Here is a 19,133-nt window from a genome sequence, read left to right on the forward strand (position 1 = left end):
TGTAAAGAATGTGGAAAAACATTTAACCAAAAGTCAGGACTCAGCATTCACCAGAGAGTTCACACAGGTGAGAAACCATATGAATGTAAAGAATGTGGAAAAGCTTTTAGCAAAAAGTCAGATGTAAGCAGGCATGAGAGCATTCACACAGGTGAGAAACCATATAAATGTAAAGACTGTGGGAAAGCTTTTTATGAAAAGTCACAACTCATCATTCATCACAGAATTCACACAGATGAGAAACCATATGATTGTAAAGAATGTGGAAAAACATTTAACCAAAAGTCATACATCACTATTCACCAGAGAGTTCACACAGGTGAGAAACCATATGAATGTAAAGAATGTGGAAAAGCTTTTAGCAAAAAGTCAGATGTAAGCAGGCATGAGAGCATTCACACAGGTGAGAAACCATATAAATGTAAAGACTGTGGGAAAGCTTTTTATGAAAAGTCACAACTCATCATTCATCACAGAATTCACACAGATGAGAAACCATATGATTGTAAAGAATGTGGAAAAACATTTAACCAAAAGTCATACATCACTATTCACCAGAGAGTTCACACAGGTGAGAAACCATATGAATGTAAAGACTGTGGAAAAGCTTATAAACAAAAATCATACCTCAGCATTCACAAGAGAATTCACACAGGTGAGAAACCATATGAATGTAAAGAATGTGGAAAAGCTTTTAGCAAAAAGTCAGATGTAAGCAGGCATGAGAGCATTCACACAGGTGAGAAACCATATAAATGTAAAGACTGTGGGAAAGCTTTTTATGAAAAGTCACAACTCATCATTCATCACAGAATTCACACAGATGAGAAACCATATGATTGTAAAGAATGTGGAAAAACATTTAACCAAAAGTCAGGACTCAGCATTCACCAGAGAGTTCACACAGGTGAGAAACCATATGAAAGTAAAGACTGTGGAAAACCTTTTAACCAAAAGTCACACCTCAGCATTCACCAGAGAGTTCACACAGGTGAGAAACCATATGAAAGTAAAGACTGTGGAAAACCTTTTAACCAAAAGTCACACCTCAGCATTCACCAGAGAGTTCACACAGGTGAGAAACCATATGAAAGTAAAGACTGTGGAAAACCTTTTAACCAAAAGTCACACCTCAGCATTCACCAGAGAGTTCACACAGGTGAGAAACCATATGAAAGTAAAGACTGTGGAAAACCTTTTAACCAAAAGTCACACCTCAGCATTCACCAGAGAGTTCACACAGGTGAGAAACCATATGAATGTAAAGAATGTGGAAAAACATTTAACCAAAAGTCACACCTCAGCATTCACCAGAGAGTTCACCGAGGTGGGAAACCATATGAGTGTAGAGAATGTGGAAAAGCTTTTAACCAGAAGTCAAACCTAAGCAGGCATCAGAAAAGTCACACGGGTGAGAAACATTATTAATGTAAAGAATGTGGGGAAACTTTTAACCAAAAGTCAAACCTCAGCATTCATCAGAGAAGTCACACAGGTGAGAAGCTATATGAATGTAAAGACTGGAAAAGCTTTTACCCAAAAGTCAGAGAGCAACAGACATGAGGGAATTCACACAGGTGAGAAACAATATGAACATAAAGAATGTGGAAAAGCTTTTAACCAAAAGTTAGACTGTAGAAGGTATGAGAGAACTCACAGAGGTGAGAAACCATGTGAATGTAAGAAATGTGGGGAAACAGTTTACTGGAACTTACCATAATAGACATGAACAAATTCACACGTGGGAAAATCCCAATTAATGTAATGACTGTGGGAGAAGGCTTTGCTATAAATCACACCTGTCATTTCATCAGAGAACTTACACCAAGAAGAAGCTGTATAAAAGCACAACTGACCCTTGGTATTGGAGGTTGGCTCCAGGGGCCCCTCTTGATGAAAACGCTTGGAAATGACCAAGCACATTCTATAAATGGTGTACTGTTTCAATATTACCTATGGACTTCTTTATGTGTCCTTTACATCTTGAGTAGAATATTAATATTACTCAATACATAAGGAATTCCTTGTAAGTAGTTGTTAAACTGTTGTTTTTTACTTGTATTATAGTTTTTTAAATGTTTGGTTGAATCAGCAGATGTGCAACCCTCAGATATAGAAGGGATCAATAATTGTGAAAACATTTCAGCGGTTACAGGGCTGGCTATAGTTAGCATATTGTTCATTAGAACATGGTGCTGATAACACCATGGGTCCCTGTACTGGCTAGCCCCTGGGAATTAACAAAAGGAAAGAAAGAAAAGTAAAGTAAAAAGAACTCACATTACTGCAGGCATGAGATAATTTACACAGGGGGAAGATTCTGCATGGATTAGACTGGGTATGTATTTTCTAAAAATACCTTTTTTCCCTTGTACACATGCCTGTAATCTCAGCCTTTAATTATTGTGTGTGGCACCGTGTTTTTAGCTATATTCAAAGGAGTACGGATACAGGTGATAAACATTACTTCCAGGCCAGGCAATTTTTAAAAATTTTCATGCAGTTGTCCCAGATTTCTCATTCTCTGGGACTGAAGGGAAGATGACTCCTAGCGTAGAGTCTGGGGCCATAGGTGGGAGAAATTCACCATAATTTAAGACAGGCTGAATTGAAGAAACCATAGTTCTTTCCAACTCTATCCCCAAATCCTCTATTCATGCTTTATGTAAGACATGCTGGGCCGGCCCCGCGGCTCACTCGGGAGAGTGCAGTGCTAGTAGTACCGAGGCCACAGGTTCGGATCCTACATAGGAATGGTCGATGCGCTCACTGGCTGAGCGTGGTGTGGAAAACACCGTGCCGAGGGTTGCAATCCCCTTACCGGTCAGAAAAAAATAAAAAAGAAATGCTTACTATGGCTGGCCATTTCATGTGTGATCTCTTTGTGTTACAACACAAGTAGCCCACTGTGCTAACTGACTTTATGGACTTTCTGAGAGAAGTTACTGGTTCTTGAATATGAGAATATTCACACAGAAGAGAAACCCATATTGTCACCTTTTATACTCAACTCTGCTTATGAGAAAATTCAGTTATGGGGAGAAACAATGCAATACATATGGAACACCTTGCCAGACAGGGACGTCTCATTGAATAGTGAAAATAAGTTTATCTTCATCAATATTGATAATGTGTCAAAAATTTCAACATAACTTTCATTTTTATATATCAGATAATTTGAAATGGAAACTATCAATTTATGTAATGTGAATGCGAATTTTCAAATAGAATTGATAAATGTAGGATCAAAACTATTTTAAAAGTTTTGACTATTAACAGTTAAATATGAGTGGTGATATTACCTGCCAGGGGACATTTGGCTATGTCTGAAGGCATTTTTGTTGTCATAACTGGAAGTTAAAAGGTTTAGTGGAAAGAAGCCAGAGGTGCTGCTACACAGCCTGCAATGCACAAAACAGCCCCAAGTACGCTGCACTTATGCATACAAGTATTTGTTAAAATTTATCTTGACAGAAGTCAGCACAACTACGGATAGGAAATACACATAGAATAATAGCGTGTCTTGCATCACAATTTTTTATTAGCCTATTTATTGTTACAAATCATACTTATTCTTTATGCCCCTTATCTAAGCTCTCCCCTTCTCCTTCCCGTCCCCCTTCTAAACACTATAGATTTGTTCTCTCCATCTGATAGATTAACTGATCCTCTGCTGGTTTGCTGTCTAAATGATCTGTCCAGTACTGAGATATGTATGATCAAGTCCTCCCCTATTATCATAAGTCAGATGTTTCTTTTACTCTGGAGTGTGCTTTGTGGAGAGAGTGGATTTTTTTGTTTTGTCTCCACTAGTGCCTCTCCTTGTGTCAATGCAGTTGAGAGTCTGCTGTATTGGGTGCACAGTGGCCAGGACCGCTGCTACAGAGCCTAGCTGCTTTTGCAGCAGCCATGGCAATTGTGGCTATGTGGGCTACCCGCATGAAAAATGGTGTTTTTGGTATGCTCTGTACATGCTTGCAGCTGGGTTCAGCTTTCCCTGACTCCATGCCTTACTACCCTGGTGTGGCCCAGGGTGGTGGTGGTGGCTTTTCTAGGTCTGGCTGGCTTCAGCTTTCCCCAGATCCATGCCTCTGAACCCTGGCAGGGCCCAGGCACTCATGGCTACTTGCCTAGTTATGGCTGTGTTTAGCTTTCCCTGGCTCCATGCCTAATTCTAAGGTGTCGGGGAGGAGTTGGGGAGAAGGGGGAGGGAAAATAGCATGGGAAGAGGGGGAATGAGCTGGAGCATGATCAAAGACCATGGCCTACCTCATTCCTTCAGGGGAGGCAAGGGGGATTCTAGCAGTGCCTTGGTTGTCACTGCGCTGGATGCAGATGTTAGGGGGTGGGGCTCAAGCCCTTGACACCCAAGTGCTCCAGCTCAGGAGCCTGGGGTGCTTCCTATGGCAGCTCACTGGTTGTCACTGAGCTGGTTTCAATATCCAGGGGATGTGGCTGAGGCCCTTGGCTGCCCATTAACCCAGCTTGGGAGACCAGGGCACTTCCTTTGGTGGTACAATGGTCATCACTGGGCTGGTGGCAGATAATGCGGGTGTGGCCAAGACCCTCAGCCCACCACCATCCCAGCTTGAGATACCAGGGCACTAGCAGCAGTTGCTCAGTGGTTATCACTGGGCTGGTTGTGGATTTGGGGGAAGCATGGCTGAAGCCCTTGGGCCCCCCACAGCCCTGGCTCAGGAGCCCACAGTGCTTCCTGCAGTAGCTCAGTGGTCATCACTGGGGTCATTATGGATATTGGGGGATGGCTGAGACCTTTGGTCCCGCACCAATCCATCTTAAGAGCTCATGGCACCTCCTGCAGTAGGTTTTATAGGCATTCTTTGGTGGCGTTAGACCTTTACTACTTAAGATCAAACTTTGTCTCTAATCTGTGGGTATTTTGTTTTTTCTTTCACTTCTGTGTTGGATTATTCCCACCACTTAATCTCTGCACAGGAATTAATTTGTCATTCTCTGCTTATTTCTAAAATTGAGGAGCTTCCTGTGGGGACCAGCACTTGAGCCCTGTGGTTTAGTTAAACTGCTGCTTTGCTGCTGATTCCCTGGGGAAGGCTTTCTGTGCAGCTCATGTTTTAATGGTTGATCTTGTATGTGCTTCCTGGTCTCATGAGGTCTGGTACACCCGGGTTGTATGGAAACTCTTGTCTGGGCCTAAGTCTTTCTGGCAAACCAACCCCAGCAATTCTGTATTCCTGACCAGTCTAAACTGAGTGATCCTGTGCTGATTGGAGAGCAGATCAGCTGTCTGTGTTGTGCACCAATGTACCCTTGCTGGGCCCATCTCCCCAACTGCCCACACTCCAAACACTTCCCATAGGACAGGCCATGCATGTCCCTTGTCATGACTCACCAGCTTCTGAGTGTTTTTTTCTGTTTTCTGTGGCTTCTCACTCCTACATGGATCCATGGAAACCCTGTTAGTGGTCTTGCTGGCATGGGGTCCACTAAGTCCTTCTTCTCTCCTGCCACTTTCAAGCAACTTCATACAAGGGGCACAGCTGTGGCTTTTGACATCTCTTGCTCATGTGTTCACCTTCAGCATTAAAGTGGCTGGGGCTCAAAATGGTGGGAGCGATGCTTTCTTTCTCTCATGGTTGCTTCCCCTCCCTTCATGAACTCCATGGGTCTCTCCTCCTCTTCTCCTGAGCTCTAGCAGCCCCAGCTTGGCTGTCATTGCTTTTTAATGGTTGTAAACTGGTTGATTTGCAGGATAGAGTGACGCTGGGGACCATCTATTTTCCCATCTTGATCGGAAGGCTTACCACAAAATTTTTGACATTAAGTGCCAATTCTTTATATTATGTTAAATTTATTTTCTAAAGTACTGTGCTTCTTACTTTATTCCTACTCTCCTAGTGTAGGTGAGTTGTTTTTTTTTTTTTTAAGGTGACTGATAAGGGTATCTCAACCCTTCCCTTGGTATTATCAGCATCGCACTCTCCCAAGTGAGCCACGGGCTGGCCCAGTAGGTGAATTTGTATGACCATTTTTACAAAACTCTGTTAAGTAAAAGTAATATTTTCTAATTTTTGAAGCTAACACAGAGCCAATCAGTGGGTTGAAGAAAAACATTTCCATGAGAATGCACAGATCAGGCACAAAAGTGTTAATAGATAAAATCTGCAATCACTTTAACTGCTATAAACAGTAGTACTATCATATTCTAATTAGTGAGATGTAGTGTCTGGAAGGAAGATGTGTCCTTTATTCCTATTCCTCATATTTTCAAATGGGACCATATAATAGGTATGAGTGTGTGTACCGTGTGCTCTGTACTTCAGGAATATCTGTTTACATCTGCAGTGATGGAGTGCTATGTTTTTATCTTGCCACTAAGACGGTCAACATAGTAAATCCCAGTTCCACTTGTGTATTGCCTTGTGCCTGGTGGTTCTTGCACATACATCTGCAGAACTAGCAATTGCCCCAGAGCCTGTTTTCACTGAAGGAGCCCCCTGAAGTCTGCAGTGGTCCCTTGTGTGTCCTCAGAGCCCTAGCGAGGGGAAGAAACCCAGGCCCCAAGGAGGGGTAAAAGTGAGTACGACAAAATGGTGTCCCGCATCGAACCTGAGGTGTGGCTGAATGCAGGAGTTACAGGGCCCTGTTGGGCAGAGAGTTCACTTCCACTTGCCGCTGTTCTGTCCCCGAATCTCTAGTACTAGTGAGCAGGAACTACAGTACCATTATTTATCATTATCCACACTGTGTTATTTTCTTTTTTCTGTTATTTAGGGTTTTAATTTTTCTATCTTTTTCTTGTTTTTTAGTTGGAAGGTTGGCTTTTTGATTTCAGATCTTTTCAAAATACAGATATTTATGGGTATAAATTTTATTCTAAGCCGTTTATAAGTTTTGGTATGTCATGATTTTGTTTACAGTCTCAAAATGGTTCTAATATTTTGTGTGTGACTTTATGGCTTACTGGTTGTTTGGAGTTTGTTGTTTAATTTCCACATAGTTTACCATTTTCAATTTAAATCTATTGTAGTCAGAAGAACGTACTTTGTGTGATTTCAATACTCACATTTATTGAGGCTCTTTTATGGAATAGCATTTATTGAGGCTCTTTTATGGTGTGATTTCAATACTCACATTTATTGAGGCTCTTTTATGGAATAGCAAATGGTGTTTTCTGGGATACTTCCATGTACACTTGAACAGAATGTGTGTTTTGTTGTTGGGTGGAGTGTTGTACATATACATATTTCTAAAGTCAAGTTGCTTTTAATGCTGCCCAGGACCCCTATACCAGTGTCAGTGCTTTGCCTAGCTGTTCTATTCATTAGTGAAAGTTGCCCTGGTGTCTCCAAATATTTAAATAGAATAGTCTACTTCTCTCTTAACTTCTTTCCTAAGTATTTTCATTGAATGTTGGGCTTCTGTGTTTGATGCATGTGTATCTATTATTGTCATGATGTTCTCATAACTGACACTTTTGTCATTACAAAATGTCCCTCTTTAATCCCAGTAACATTTTTGTTTTAATATTTATTTTGTCTGATATTAGTATGGCCAGCCAGTGTAGCTGTCTTTGGGTTCTGTTTACATTGCATATCTTTTTCCATCCATTAACTTTCAACCTATTTGTATCTTTGAATTTAAAGTGTTTTTCCTATGCACAATATTTAGTTTTTTCTTGTTGGTATTTAAAAATTCATTAGGACAATTCCTGCCCTGTAAAAATTTTATTTTATTTTAATTGGCAGATTATAACTTTATATGTTCATGAGGTACAATGTGATGTTTCAACACGTATACATTGTGAAATGATAAAGTCAGACTGATTAACATTCATTACATCACATACTTTTAATTTCATGGTGAGAACATTTAAAATCCACTGATAGCAACTTTGAAATATACAATGCATTACGCTTAGCTACATTCACCGTGCTGTGCAGTACATCACCAGAACTTGTTCCTCTTGCCAAATTGAAACTTTGTACCATCTGAACATGTCCACGTTTACCTTTGACCCTCCTGCTAACCCTCAGCTTCTGGTAACGTCCTTCCTATTTCCTGTTTCTCTTAGTTTGACTTTTTTTTATAGACTACATATAACTAAAATTATGTGGTATTTGTTTTTCTGTGCGTGGCTTATTCTACTTAACATCATGTCTTCTAGATTCAGCCATCTTGTCATAACTGACAATTTGGTTTTTTTGAAGCTGAATAGAATTCCATTTTTTCTATGCATGATATTTATCTGTTCATTTCTATAGTTTTGATATGTTGCCTGTTGTGAATAATGGTACAGTGAACATTGGAATAGTGATATCTCTGACAAACTGATTTCAATTCATTTGAATATATACTCAGATGTGGGGTTTTTAGATCTATGGTAGATTTATTTTTAGCACTTTGTGAAAAATTTGTTACTTTCCAAAATAGTGTTCTAATTTACACTCCCACCTACAGTGCACGAGTGTTGTTTTCTTCACATGCTCATGAACAGTTATCTTTCATCTTTCTGATAATAGCCATTCTAACAGGTGTGAAGTGTTCTCATTGTGGTTTTAAATTGCATTTCTCAGAATCAGTGAAGTTGAGGATTTTTTTCATACTTCTATTGGCCATTTTGTGTCTTCTTTTGAGAAATGTCTATCCGGGTTCTTTGCTCATTTTTTGAATAGAGTTATTTGGTTTTTTTGTTATCAGGTACTTTGAGTCTTTTATATGTTTTGGATATTAACCATTTATCAGACATACAGTTTGCAGATATCTACTCTGTCTGCAGTTGTCTCCTTGGTTTGTTAATTGTTTCATTTTCTGTGCAGAAGCACAAGTTACTTTAAAATACCAGTTTGTACATGTGATTTATTTATTCTCCTTCAGTGTATTCTCTAATTTCCACTGGATGTAAAAATTGTTTTAATAGTGTATCAAAATTTCATGTCTAACATAGGTGTGATTAACCCCATTTCCTAGATAGATAAATGAGAGTTCGAGTTTTAGGTTTGTTGCTGAAGGTCTCAGGCTGGCTGTAGCATTGGTCCACCATGCTGTGTTCCTCCATTTTTCCATAGAAACCATGTTCTTCAGTCTGGAAGCCTTGGTGGGCTTTTCATTAACCACATCATGTCACTCACCTACCTGGTGTGGGAGCCTGTCCAGAGGAGAAATCTCTTTGTGCTTAATTCAGTATTTGGGCCCAGGAGTTGTACACTTTGACTCTCTTCATTGGCTTTCACTGGGTTTATATGTATTGAGGAATTTGAAACCTACCTCAAGTGCACACAATTGAAGACCAGGTTGATTAACCTTCTGCACATTAAGAATTTTTCACGTCAATAGTGTCAGTTATATATCTTGTGCCCATATGTGGACAAACTGCACGTAGCCTCAAGTTACATTTCTGTTTCTCAGTAAACCAGTGGGAACTGCAGCATGAAACTGACTGGCTTTGCATTCCAGCTTGTTCACCCTCTTTTTTTTTTTTTTTTTTTAACTTATGAGGGTCTGGTGGTTTCTAGACCCTCAGGGCTCATGGTGAGAGGGTTTCAGGCCTCATCTTTCTGCATTTGGGGACCAGAGTGTGAACAGTTTAGAGGACCAGGAGGTTTGGGAAGCACTCCAGCCCAGGCCACAGGCAAAGTCAAACCAAGGACTTACCCAGCTTCAGTACCCTAGAAATGTGTAATGGTTCTTCCGTCTTAAAACATTCCTTGGGTCTCCCTAAGATATTTTTTAAATGTCATTGAAACCAATCTCAAAAGGAGTCATCATTATCAATATGTAGTAATATAACTAACTCCAGGTTTAATTGCACATTATATTCACAGATGGAAGAATTGTTTGTACTCTTATCAAGCACATTTCCTTCTGTGGGTGGGATACCTCAATTTGGGTCTCTAAATGTCTAGTCAGCTGGACAGCAGGAGACAAATGTGGATTGGGATGTTTGACTGCTCTGTTATCAATACATAATTAGTCTAAAGCTCATCATTGGAATATTCATTGGACTACTCTCCATTCACTACATCAAAGGGTCAAGTGTGTTTCACCTGGTGAATTGTGGGATTCTAGATTTGCTTCCTTTGGCAGGTCTCTTGAACCACAGAGTATAGTCACTAATGAAGGAATGATAATCTAGCTGCTGCCCTATGAATTTTTTCAGATTCCACTGTGTTGGGCCCAGTTTTAGGAGCAAGCATTATCTGCGAGTCACATGGTGCGTATGGGTGGAGGATGAAGATGGCGCCCATGCGAAGTAGGGGAGGTGTAACCCAAGATAGCTCCAAAAGGATTTTATTGGTCCTCCAGTATTTCCGCACTCGTGAACCCTGCGTGATCGCTATGCTCAATGTGTTAGTACAAAATGCACTCCCACGTGATCCTTTAATTGACTGGTTAGTTCATGGAGAGCCCCTACTTGCTTGCTTATATAAATTGCAGTGTAACGGCAATAAAGTGGAACTGCCCTGACAGCCCCTGCCACGTCTGAGTGTCTCTGTCACGGGGCTGGGTGGTGGGCAGCAGGCTCCCTTTTCCCCGAGATCCCTCGGTCCCAACACCGGGGGTCATCCTGTCAGCTCTTACTCCTTCTGGGTCTGCGGGAGTACCCCAGGCACGCCCCGCAGAAGCTGGCGCCCAAACAGGAACCCACCACATAAGAAGAACCGACCCACGTGCGGCCTTGAGAGAGGCGACGAGTGGCCACGAGCCTCAGCGCGGAGTCTCCCTCTGGAGAAATGTCGTCTCGGTGTAATGCACGTTTTCCAGGTGAGTCTCCTTATTCCCAACAGGTGAATAGGGTAAGTCGTTTTCACTCTTTTCTTATTCCTCCCACTCTTATTTCCCACTATCCTCTCCCTCTCCGTTCCATGACTTTCAGTGAACAAGCAGACGGGTGTGGGACAATTGACAGGTCGTGGTCAGGGTGACTGGTGGATCTTGAAGGTCTCGTATCAGTCGGCCCCAGTAGCGGAAGCCCAGCCAGGTGACAGCGGGTGACAGTCCTCCTTGCCTTCTTCCAGCTGAGGGACCAGCCATCCCCTTTTCCCAAAATACTGGCCAACACCAGTCCCGTCAGGTTTTTCCTGGTGATAACCCTCAGCTGCTTTCTCTTTCTGTTTCTATACATCTAAACACCATGGGAAATGGAAATTTTCCGATGCCTAATTGACACTGGAGCTGACTGCAGGGTCCTTAGAGAGGAGGAAGTTCCTAATAGCTGGAGGATGGTCCCAGGACCACAAATAATGGGGGTCAGAGGAACTACTCAGTCCAAAGAAACTGTTGGCTGGCTCCCCTGGAAAGACGCTGATGGCACAAGAGGGGAAGTCAAATCTCTTATAGCCACGGGACTTAATGCAAACCTCCTAGGCCAAGACATTTTGGGACAAGCAGATGCCTGTATCACCACTGATTATGAAGAATTTTATGATGACATTTTAGATGAGGAGGAGTACCAGCAGCAGTTCAACCTCCCTTCTTGCCCAAATTATAGAGGGTACCCTGAATTCCAAAACATGCGGGAGGGAAAGCCACTTACAAGATGGAAGGTGCACCCCCAATCCTAAAGGCCACTGTCCCCCGGGTCCCTCCCATCCGTTGGAAACCGGGACCCCCAAATTGGGTGGAGCAGTGGCCTCTCCCAGCTAATAAGTTGCAAGCACTTGAGGAACTTATCGCAAAACAATTAAAATTAAAACATATTCGCCCATCCACTAGCCCCTGGAATACCCCTATTTTTGTCATTAAAAAGTCTTTAGGAAAATGGAGACTTACAGGATCTTAGAAAAATTAATGAAAGAATGTTGCTACAGGGAACCCCCCTGAGGGGATTGCCGTGGGTACCGGCCATCCCTTGTAATTTATGCCTCATGGTTACAGATATTAGGGACTGCTTCTTTTCCATTCCTTTAAACCCACAGGATTATGAAAGATTTGCCTTTTCGGTCCCCTCAACTAACTTTAAGGGGCCAGATAAATGTTTTGAATGCATGGTTTTGCCTCAAGTGGCTAATAGTCCATCCTTTTGCCAAAACTATGTTTATGAATTACTCCAACCTCTCAAAAGGCTCCACCATGTTGAAATGTATGTTTACATGGATGATATTATCTTAGGAGCCCTAAATACTTCCCAATTAGCCGAGGCATATAAAGTCCTGCAAATGTGCCTTACAAAGGGTAACTTGCATGTTGCAGTTGATAAAATCCAAGTTGTTCTGCCTTTAAAAATTTTAGGTACCCAGTTAACCTTGCAAGGTGTTAGTCCTTTAAAACCTCAACTTTGTATCCCAGATTCTTGTTCTTTGGTTGATTTACACCTTTTAGGTGAAATTAATTGGCTACAGCCCTGGATTCCCATTTCAATGGGTCAGCTGTTATCTCTTTTTAACCTATTAAGGGACAGCCTGCCTCATGATAAAATCTCGCTTTCAGTTGCACATAAACAGCTCTTACAAGAGGCTCAAAATTCTCTCAACCAGACTCAGCTTGCTAGATACTCTCCCTCAAAAGACTTGCAATTGTGGATTCTGCCTAATCCCACCATCCTCATGGCGGTCCTATTTCAAGAGGGAAACCCCTCACAATGGATTCATATGTCTCTGGGGGATCCCCTCGAGTCTATACCTATATAGACCAAATGGCTGACTTAACGCAAAAGGGAAGGCATAGCACTCCGATGCTATGCACGGGAACCTAACAAAATAATTGTTCCAAACAGACTGAGCAACCTAGAATGGATCTACAGAAACAATCCTAGAATGGCCTTGGCACTACAGGGTTTCCCCGGCATCCTTGATTGTCACTATGGGCCTTATAAATGGGTCACTTCTTTTGGCCATTTAAACGGGAGAGCACCTCAATTATTTCTACACAAACCCATGCCTGATGCCTTTAATGTGTTCACTGATGGGGGTGAACATGGGGCTGCTGTTATTGTCTTTTTGCCACATGGAAAACAACCGTCATCTAACATTGTTCCTCAAAAGTACTATGAGCCCTGTGAAGGATCTGCACAGTTTAAGGAACTCTTAGCTATAGTTTTAGCACTTAATAAGGTCTCAGAACCCATAAATTTATTTTCTGACAGTTTGTATGCCACTAATTTGCTGCCGGGGTTGCTTAATTCCCATATTCGTTTAGATAACAACCCAATTACGCCTCTTATGATACAGGCCCAATCATTGTTATTCGAACAGGCCCAACCCATCTATATACAACATCTTAGAGGCCATCAAAAATTGCCGGGTCTTCTTTCACTAGGAAACTTTTTAGCAGACAAAACAGCCTCTTCTAACCCCCATGTTTTAACTTTACAGGATGCATCTAATCTCCATGCCCTAACTCATATAAATTGGAGGGGTTTATATAAACGGTTCCCACAAATCCCTATTAAAGATTTAAAAAAGATTGTTCATACTTGTAAGTTCTGCCTTCCTTACTTCCAGGTGCCCCCTTTACAATCCCCAGGAGTTAACCATAGGGGATTAAAACCCAACGTATTATGGCAAATTGGCGTTACTCATTTTTCTCCTTTTAGAAAGCTCAAGTATGTTTTTGTGACTGTTGACACCTATTCTCATACCTGCTGGGTGACCGCTCATTCAGGGGAAAAGGCTCGACATTCCCAAAGTCACCTTTTACAATGTTTTGCAACACTTGGACTCCCCAATCCAATTAAAACTGATCATGGCCCCTGTTTCGTTAGCCATGCATTTCAGGGGTTCCTCTCAAGCTGGCGCATTCGCCACATCACAGGTATTCCATACAATCCACAGGGACAAGCGATAATAGAGCATTATCACCAAACTTTAAAAACTCAATTACAAAAACAAAAAGGCAGTACCACCAGCCCCCACCAACAATTAGGATTAGCACTATTTACATTAAACATTTTAAATTTTTCCAAAAATGAGTTAATGACACCTTTTCAAAAGCACTGGCCTAATCAAGACATAAAGCCCGAGGTACAAGGTAGATGGAAAGACCCCATTTCCAGACACTGGAGAGGACCTGACCCACTCCTAACTATGGGAAGGGGATTTGGGCGTGTATTCCCCTTTGACCAACCCTGCCCCATATGGCCCGGATACCAGCCAAAAACTTTAAATTTGTACCTCAAAATCTTGAACCAATAATCCAGCCCAGGGACAACAACAACCCTGAGGCAAATTCTTCTCTTTCAGGAGACTTATGCGACAACCGGGGTGAACCTACCTCTTAATCCTCGTGGGAGAGTTTCCCTCCAATCCTGATCACCATTGACCTTAACACCATCAACAGCAGCATGACGCATCACCTGGTCATCCTATGGACCACCTGGCTCTCCGGCACATGGGGAACCAATCACCTACCAGTGCAACAAACCTGGACAAAAGATTGTTGATTATGTCGTGATGTTCATCCCCGTATTTTGAGGCTGTGGCGTTAAGTAGCATAACCATCCTCCCCACTAACAGCACCCAGTGTGCCATTAATTTCAACAGAACCCATCCCAGTTTAACCACACAACATATGTTGGGGAAAGGATTATGTGTTGGTGTAAACAACCCCTCCCTTTGTTCCAATACCATTATTCTCAACAGCACCTGGGCTGAACCCAGCCTTGGGCGATGGTTATGCACCAAATCAGGGCTTACTGCTTGTGTGTTTAATCAATCCTTGTCTCATAAAACTTGTATATCAGTAGATATTGTTCCCCAAATATTATGGCATAAAGGGGAAGAAATGTTTCAATATTGGACAAGTAACTTTCCTCACCACAGTAAAAGGGCACTAGGGGCCACTGTTACCATTAGTACTTTATTGGGGGTTGTAGGTGCTGGAGTGGGGGCTGCTGGGATAGGATATACTTACACCCATACACAAGCTTTAAGGGAGGCTGAAGACATAGATCTAGACAGGCTTGAAACATCAATTACCCATTTGCAAAACATTAACTTCTCTTTCCAAAGTTGTATTACAAAATAGAACCATTAGTACTTTATTGGGGGTTGTAGGTGCTGGAGCAGGGGCTGCTGGGATAGGATATACTTACACCCATACACAAGCTTTAAGGGAGGCTGAAGACATAGATCTAGACAGGCTTGAAACATCAATTACCCATTTGCAAAATATTAACTTCTCTTTCCAAAGTTGTATTACAAAATAGAAGGGGATTAGACCTCCTAATTTTACAACAGGGAGGCTTATGTGCAGTTCTCAGGGAAGAATGTTGCTTTTATGCCGATCATTCTGGAATGGTAAAAGAATCTATGACAAAGGTTAGAGAGGGCTTGGAAAGACAAAAAAGAGAAAGAGAGGCCAATGACGGCTGGTTTCAATCTCGGTTTAACAGTTCTCCCTGGCTTACCACCTTCATATCTGCCTTAGTGGGCCCCCTCTTAATCCTCCTCTTAGTGCTAATGTTTGGTCCTTTAACTTTTACTAAAATCATGGCTCTCATTCGACGAAATCTAGGATCCATTAGTATGCTCAGCCAAGTGGTAGAAAATGTGGCCTAAGAAAAAAACCCCAAAACCCTTGGGTCAATATGGCCCTTCAAAAAATCCACAGGAATCTTTAAGGGCTCTGCTGGCTCTCCACAAGTGGCTGGCTAGCCAATGATGGGTAAGATCCCCAGAGGGGGACAACCTAAGTCAGGCACAGTTACAAAAAAGCCAACGAGGTTGAGAGATTAGCCACCTTCAACTGCCCATTACAGGGTTGTTCTTTTTAATAAAGAAAATAGGGGGAGATGTTGGGCCCATTTTTAGGAGCAGACATTATCTGTGAGCCACATGGTGCCTATGGGTGGAGGATGAAGATGGCGCCCATGGGAAGTAGGGGAGGTGTAACCCAAGATAGCTCCAAAAGGTTTTTATTGGTCCTCCAGTATTTCTGCACTCGTGAACCCTGCGTGATCACTATGCTCAACATGTTAGTACAAAATGCACACCCGCGTGATCATTTACTTGACTGGTTAGTTCATGGAGAGTCCCTACTTGCTTATATAAATTGCAGTGTGATGGCAATAATGTGGAACTGCCCTGACAGGACCCCTGCTGCATCTGAGTGTCTCTCATGGGGCTGGGTTGGCAGGCAGTAGGCTCACTTTTCTCTGAGATGCCTCGGTCCCCACACCGGGGGTCATCCTGTCAGCTCCTTCTCCTTCTGGGTCTGCAGGAGGACCCCAGGCACACCCCCGCACCACTGTAAAGACTATTGCTGAGAAACAGCACAATAACGTCTCTAGCCAGGGTCGTCTTAGATAATACAATTGTTCTTGATTATTGGCTCAGGAAGACATCATCCGTGTTATTGCTAACACCACATGCTGTGCCTGAGTAAACTCCTCTGGGGCAATTGAGATTCAGTTGCATAAAATAAGAGAACAAGCCACAAGCCTACTGCAAGCCACACCTAGTTCTCCACTATCATTTGATTTACTTAATCGAATGCCGTTAAGTCTAGGTTAGTGGCTTAAAACCTTTACACAACCTGGAATGTTAATGTCTCTGGTATTCTTACTTTCCATTTCTTTTTTAAATTGTCTACTCATTATCTATTGAATTTGTTTAGAAATTCCAATCCCGACAAAATAATGTTTGCCCAGTGCTCTGAGATGATAACTGATACCTGAAAAACAGGTAAATCAAACTTAAAATGCAGACAACAGAGGCCCTGTATTAGGCCTCTTCATTTCTCAGATGTAATTAAAAGCTCCTGAACTGACTTACAGCTGTTCATTATCCCCAAATTTGAGACCAGATCTACTGACTGGAGCATGTTCATCCCACCATCAAGGGACACATAAAATCTGACATTAGACTTATTTATCAGTGATGAATTCACATAAAGCTCTTGATGAAAGGGGAAAATGTAAAAGTTGATGAAATTAATTTCTGTAAAACACAGAAAAAATAGAGCCAGAAAAGGCACAAAATGTCTCGACCCACAGGATATTCAATGCAGACCCTGGAGGGGGGAGTGGTAATTGGATGGGACAAGAGATGCGAGAAATGGAGACAAGACAGTATTCTGATCAAGTCTCGTTTATTGGTTTAAAAGTTACAGCTTATATAGGAAAAAAACAGGCATGCTGTAAGAAGTCAGGAATGCAGGAATGCGATAAGATCTTGAGAAGAAACAGAGACAGGATACTCCAAACAAAGCATAGCCCAAGGTCTTTACAACAGAGCAGAGACTTGGAAGAAGATGAAAGGTCACTCTTGAGTAAACTTGCAAAGCCGGGAACACAGAGTTCCTGGCACAAACAGATTATGAGGCAGCTATCATGTAAGCGTGGCCATCTGGTGCAAGCAGGTTGTCACACAGGCACGGCCATACAAGGAGGGGTGTGGGGCTGCAGGCTCCCAACATATTCCCCCTTTCTTTTCTTATATGAGAAATGGAAACATAGCCCAACATAATAGGAGCTGTGTCTGGCTTAGGTTGGGATGTTTTATTCTATAACAGCTTACCAGTCATTGGGATTAACTGTAGCTGGACAGATATCCCTGTCTTAGATTGCTGCAGAACAACATCCTCTTACCTGTCATTGACTAACCAGCTCTATTTTTTGAAGGGCGAGTAGATCTGTGTCCCTCATTAGAGGAATGTCCCATCTCCAGTCGTTGATAATGAATCTGAATGGGCCATGCCTGAATAGCCTCTATCTGTTCTTTAATAAAAGTAGTGACCTTATTAAAAAGGAAAGGCTCCAAAGATAACAAAAGAAGTAAACCTATAAGAGGACCTAGTAAAGGTAAGAGGTAAGGTAAAAATCTGTTGAGCCCAGTCCAAAGGGGATTATCAGCCAACTGTTTTCTTCTTTTTTCCAAATCTTCTTGCAGTTGTTTAATGTGATCACACACTATTCCAGACTTGTTCGCATAAAAGCAGCATTTTTCCTGTAAGGCCAAACAGATACCTCCCTGCTCAGCAGTTAGCAAATCGAGACCTCTGCGGTTTTGTAAAACTACTTTTGCCAAGGAGTCTAATTGATCTTGTAAATCCTGAATAGTCTGAGAAAGAGTCTGTACATCTGAAATTAATTGTTTAGACAATTTGGTATATTGGGATATAGAATGAGTAAGGCCAGCAGTCCCAGTTGTGACTGCTGTGGTAATTCCAAGGCCAGCAAGTAAAGGAATAAATTGTATAGCTCTTTTTGCTCTCCCAGCTATGTGCTCAAATGGAGGAATGGGAATGGGCTCACTCCCGGGTATAACATCCACATCAGGGAGGAGGAGAGCTAGAACACATAATCCCGTCCAATTAATGGGCAGCTAGGTATAAGCCTGATTGTTACCACAAACAAATACTGAACCATTATGGGCACACAGGGGAACAGAGATATTAACAAATGATTGACAACTGGTAAATGTTGCAAATCCTACATCAATTTCATAACTGTTATTGATTGAAGGGGAAATAAAACAAGTAGTATTATAAAACTGTAAAGGTTGCACTTGCATGGGAGGGTTCAGCGAACAATACAAACCAGCAGAATAATTAAGAGATGAGAAAGGAAAAGCAACAGGAATAGGCTGTCCCTTAACCATGCACAACCAGCAATCTCGAGCAAGGCTAGGATTAGTAGCATTAAGCAACTTATAAGTTGCATAAAGAAGTTGAGACGTTTGAGGGTCAAGATCTAGATCACCCTTATTTTTTGGTAAGGCCAATGGGTGATAAGTAAGTTGAGGGAATAAAGTATCTTGCATTTCTTGAATTTTAGTTTCTACTTTAAGGATCTTGGTCTGGTCCTGAGGGCCTCCCCCATCAGATATGTAGACAGAGGGGACAGTGGACCAGCAAATAGGTTGTCCCACTGTTCCCAAGCAAGGAGCTTGAGCAAAATATTATCGTTTTAATTAAATTTTGTAGTATTATTATTTAAATAATTTCTATAATCATAACCAGGGCTAGAAATAGACAAATCACATACCTTTTAAGTATAATTGTTATAATAAAATACAACAGTTTTATTTTTAAAACCACAATTAAACCAATTGGGGAAACCTGCTCAAGAAGAGACTCCGTCCCATTCATGAGCTTCTTTCTCTAAACATGTTGGAGTAGAAGAAGGTAAAAAAATGATGGCATAGTGCTTAAATGGGAATCATTAAAATTTGCTAAAGAAAACAAAAGATAAAGTCCAAGGATCTCGACTAATG

At 41.7% G+C, this 19,133-nt stretch overlaps 1 pseudogene; it reads left to right on the forward strand.

The window, feature by feature from the left end:
* The window catches only part of LOC103599840, an 84,951-nt pseudogene that overhangs the window by 1,315 nt on the left and 64,503 nt on the right, over positions 1-19,133 (forward strand).

This window comes from Galeopterus variegatus, unplaced genomic scaffold, assembly GCF_000696425.1.
Source record: "Galeopterus variegatus unplaced genomic scaffold, G_variegatus-3.0.2 Scaffold3125, whole genome shotgun sequence".
Classification (NCBI taxonomy): Eukaryota; Metazoa; Chordata; class Mammalia; order Dermoptera; family Cynocephalidae; genus Galeopterus; species Galeopterus variegatus.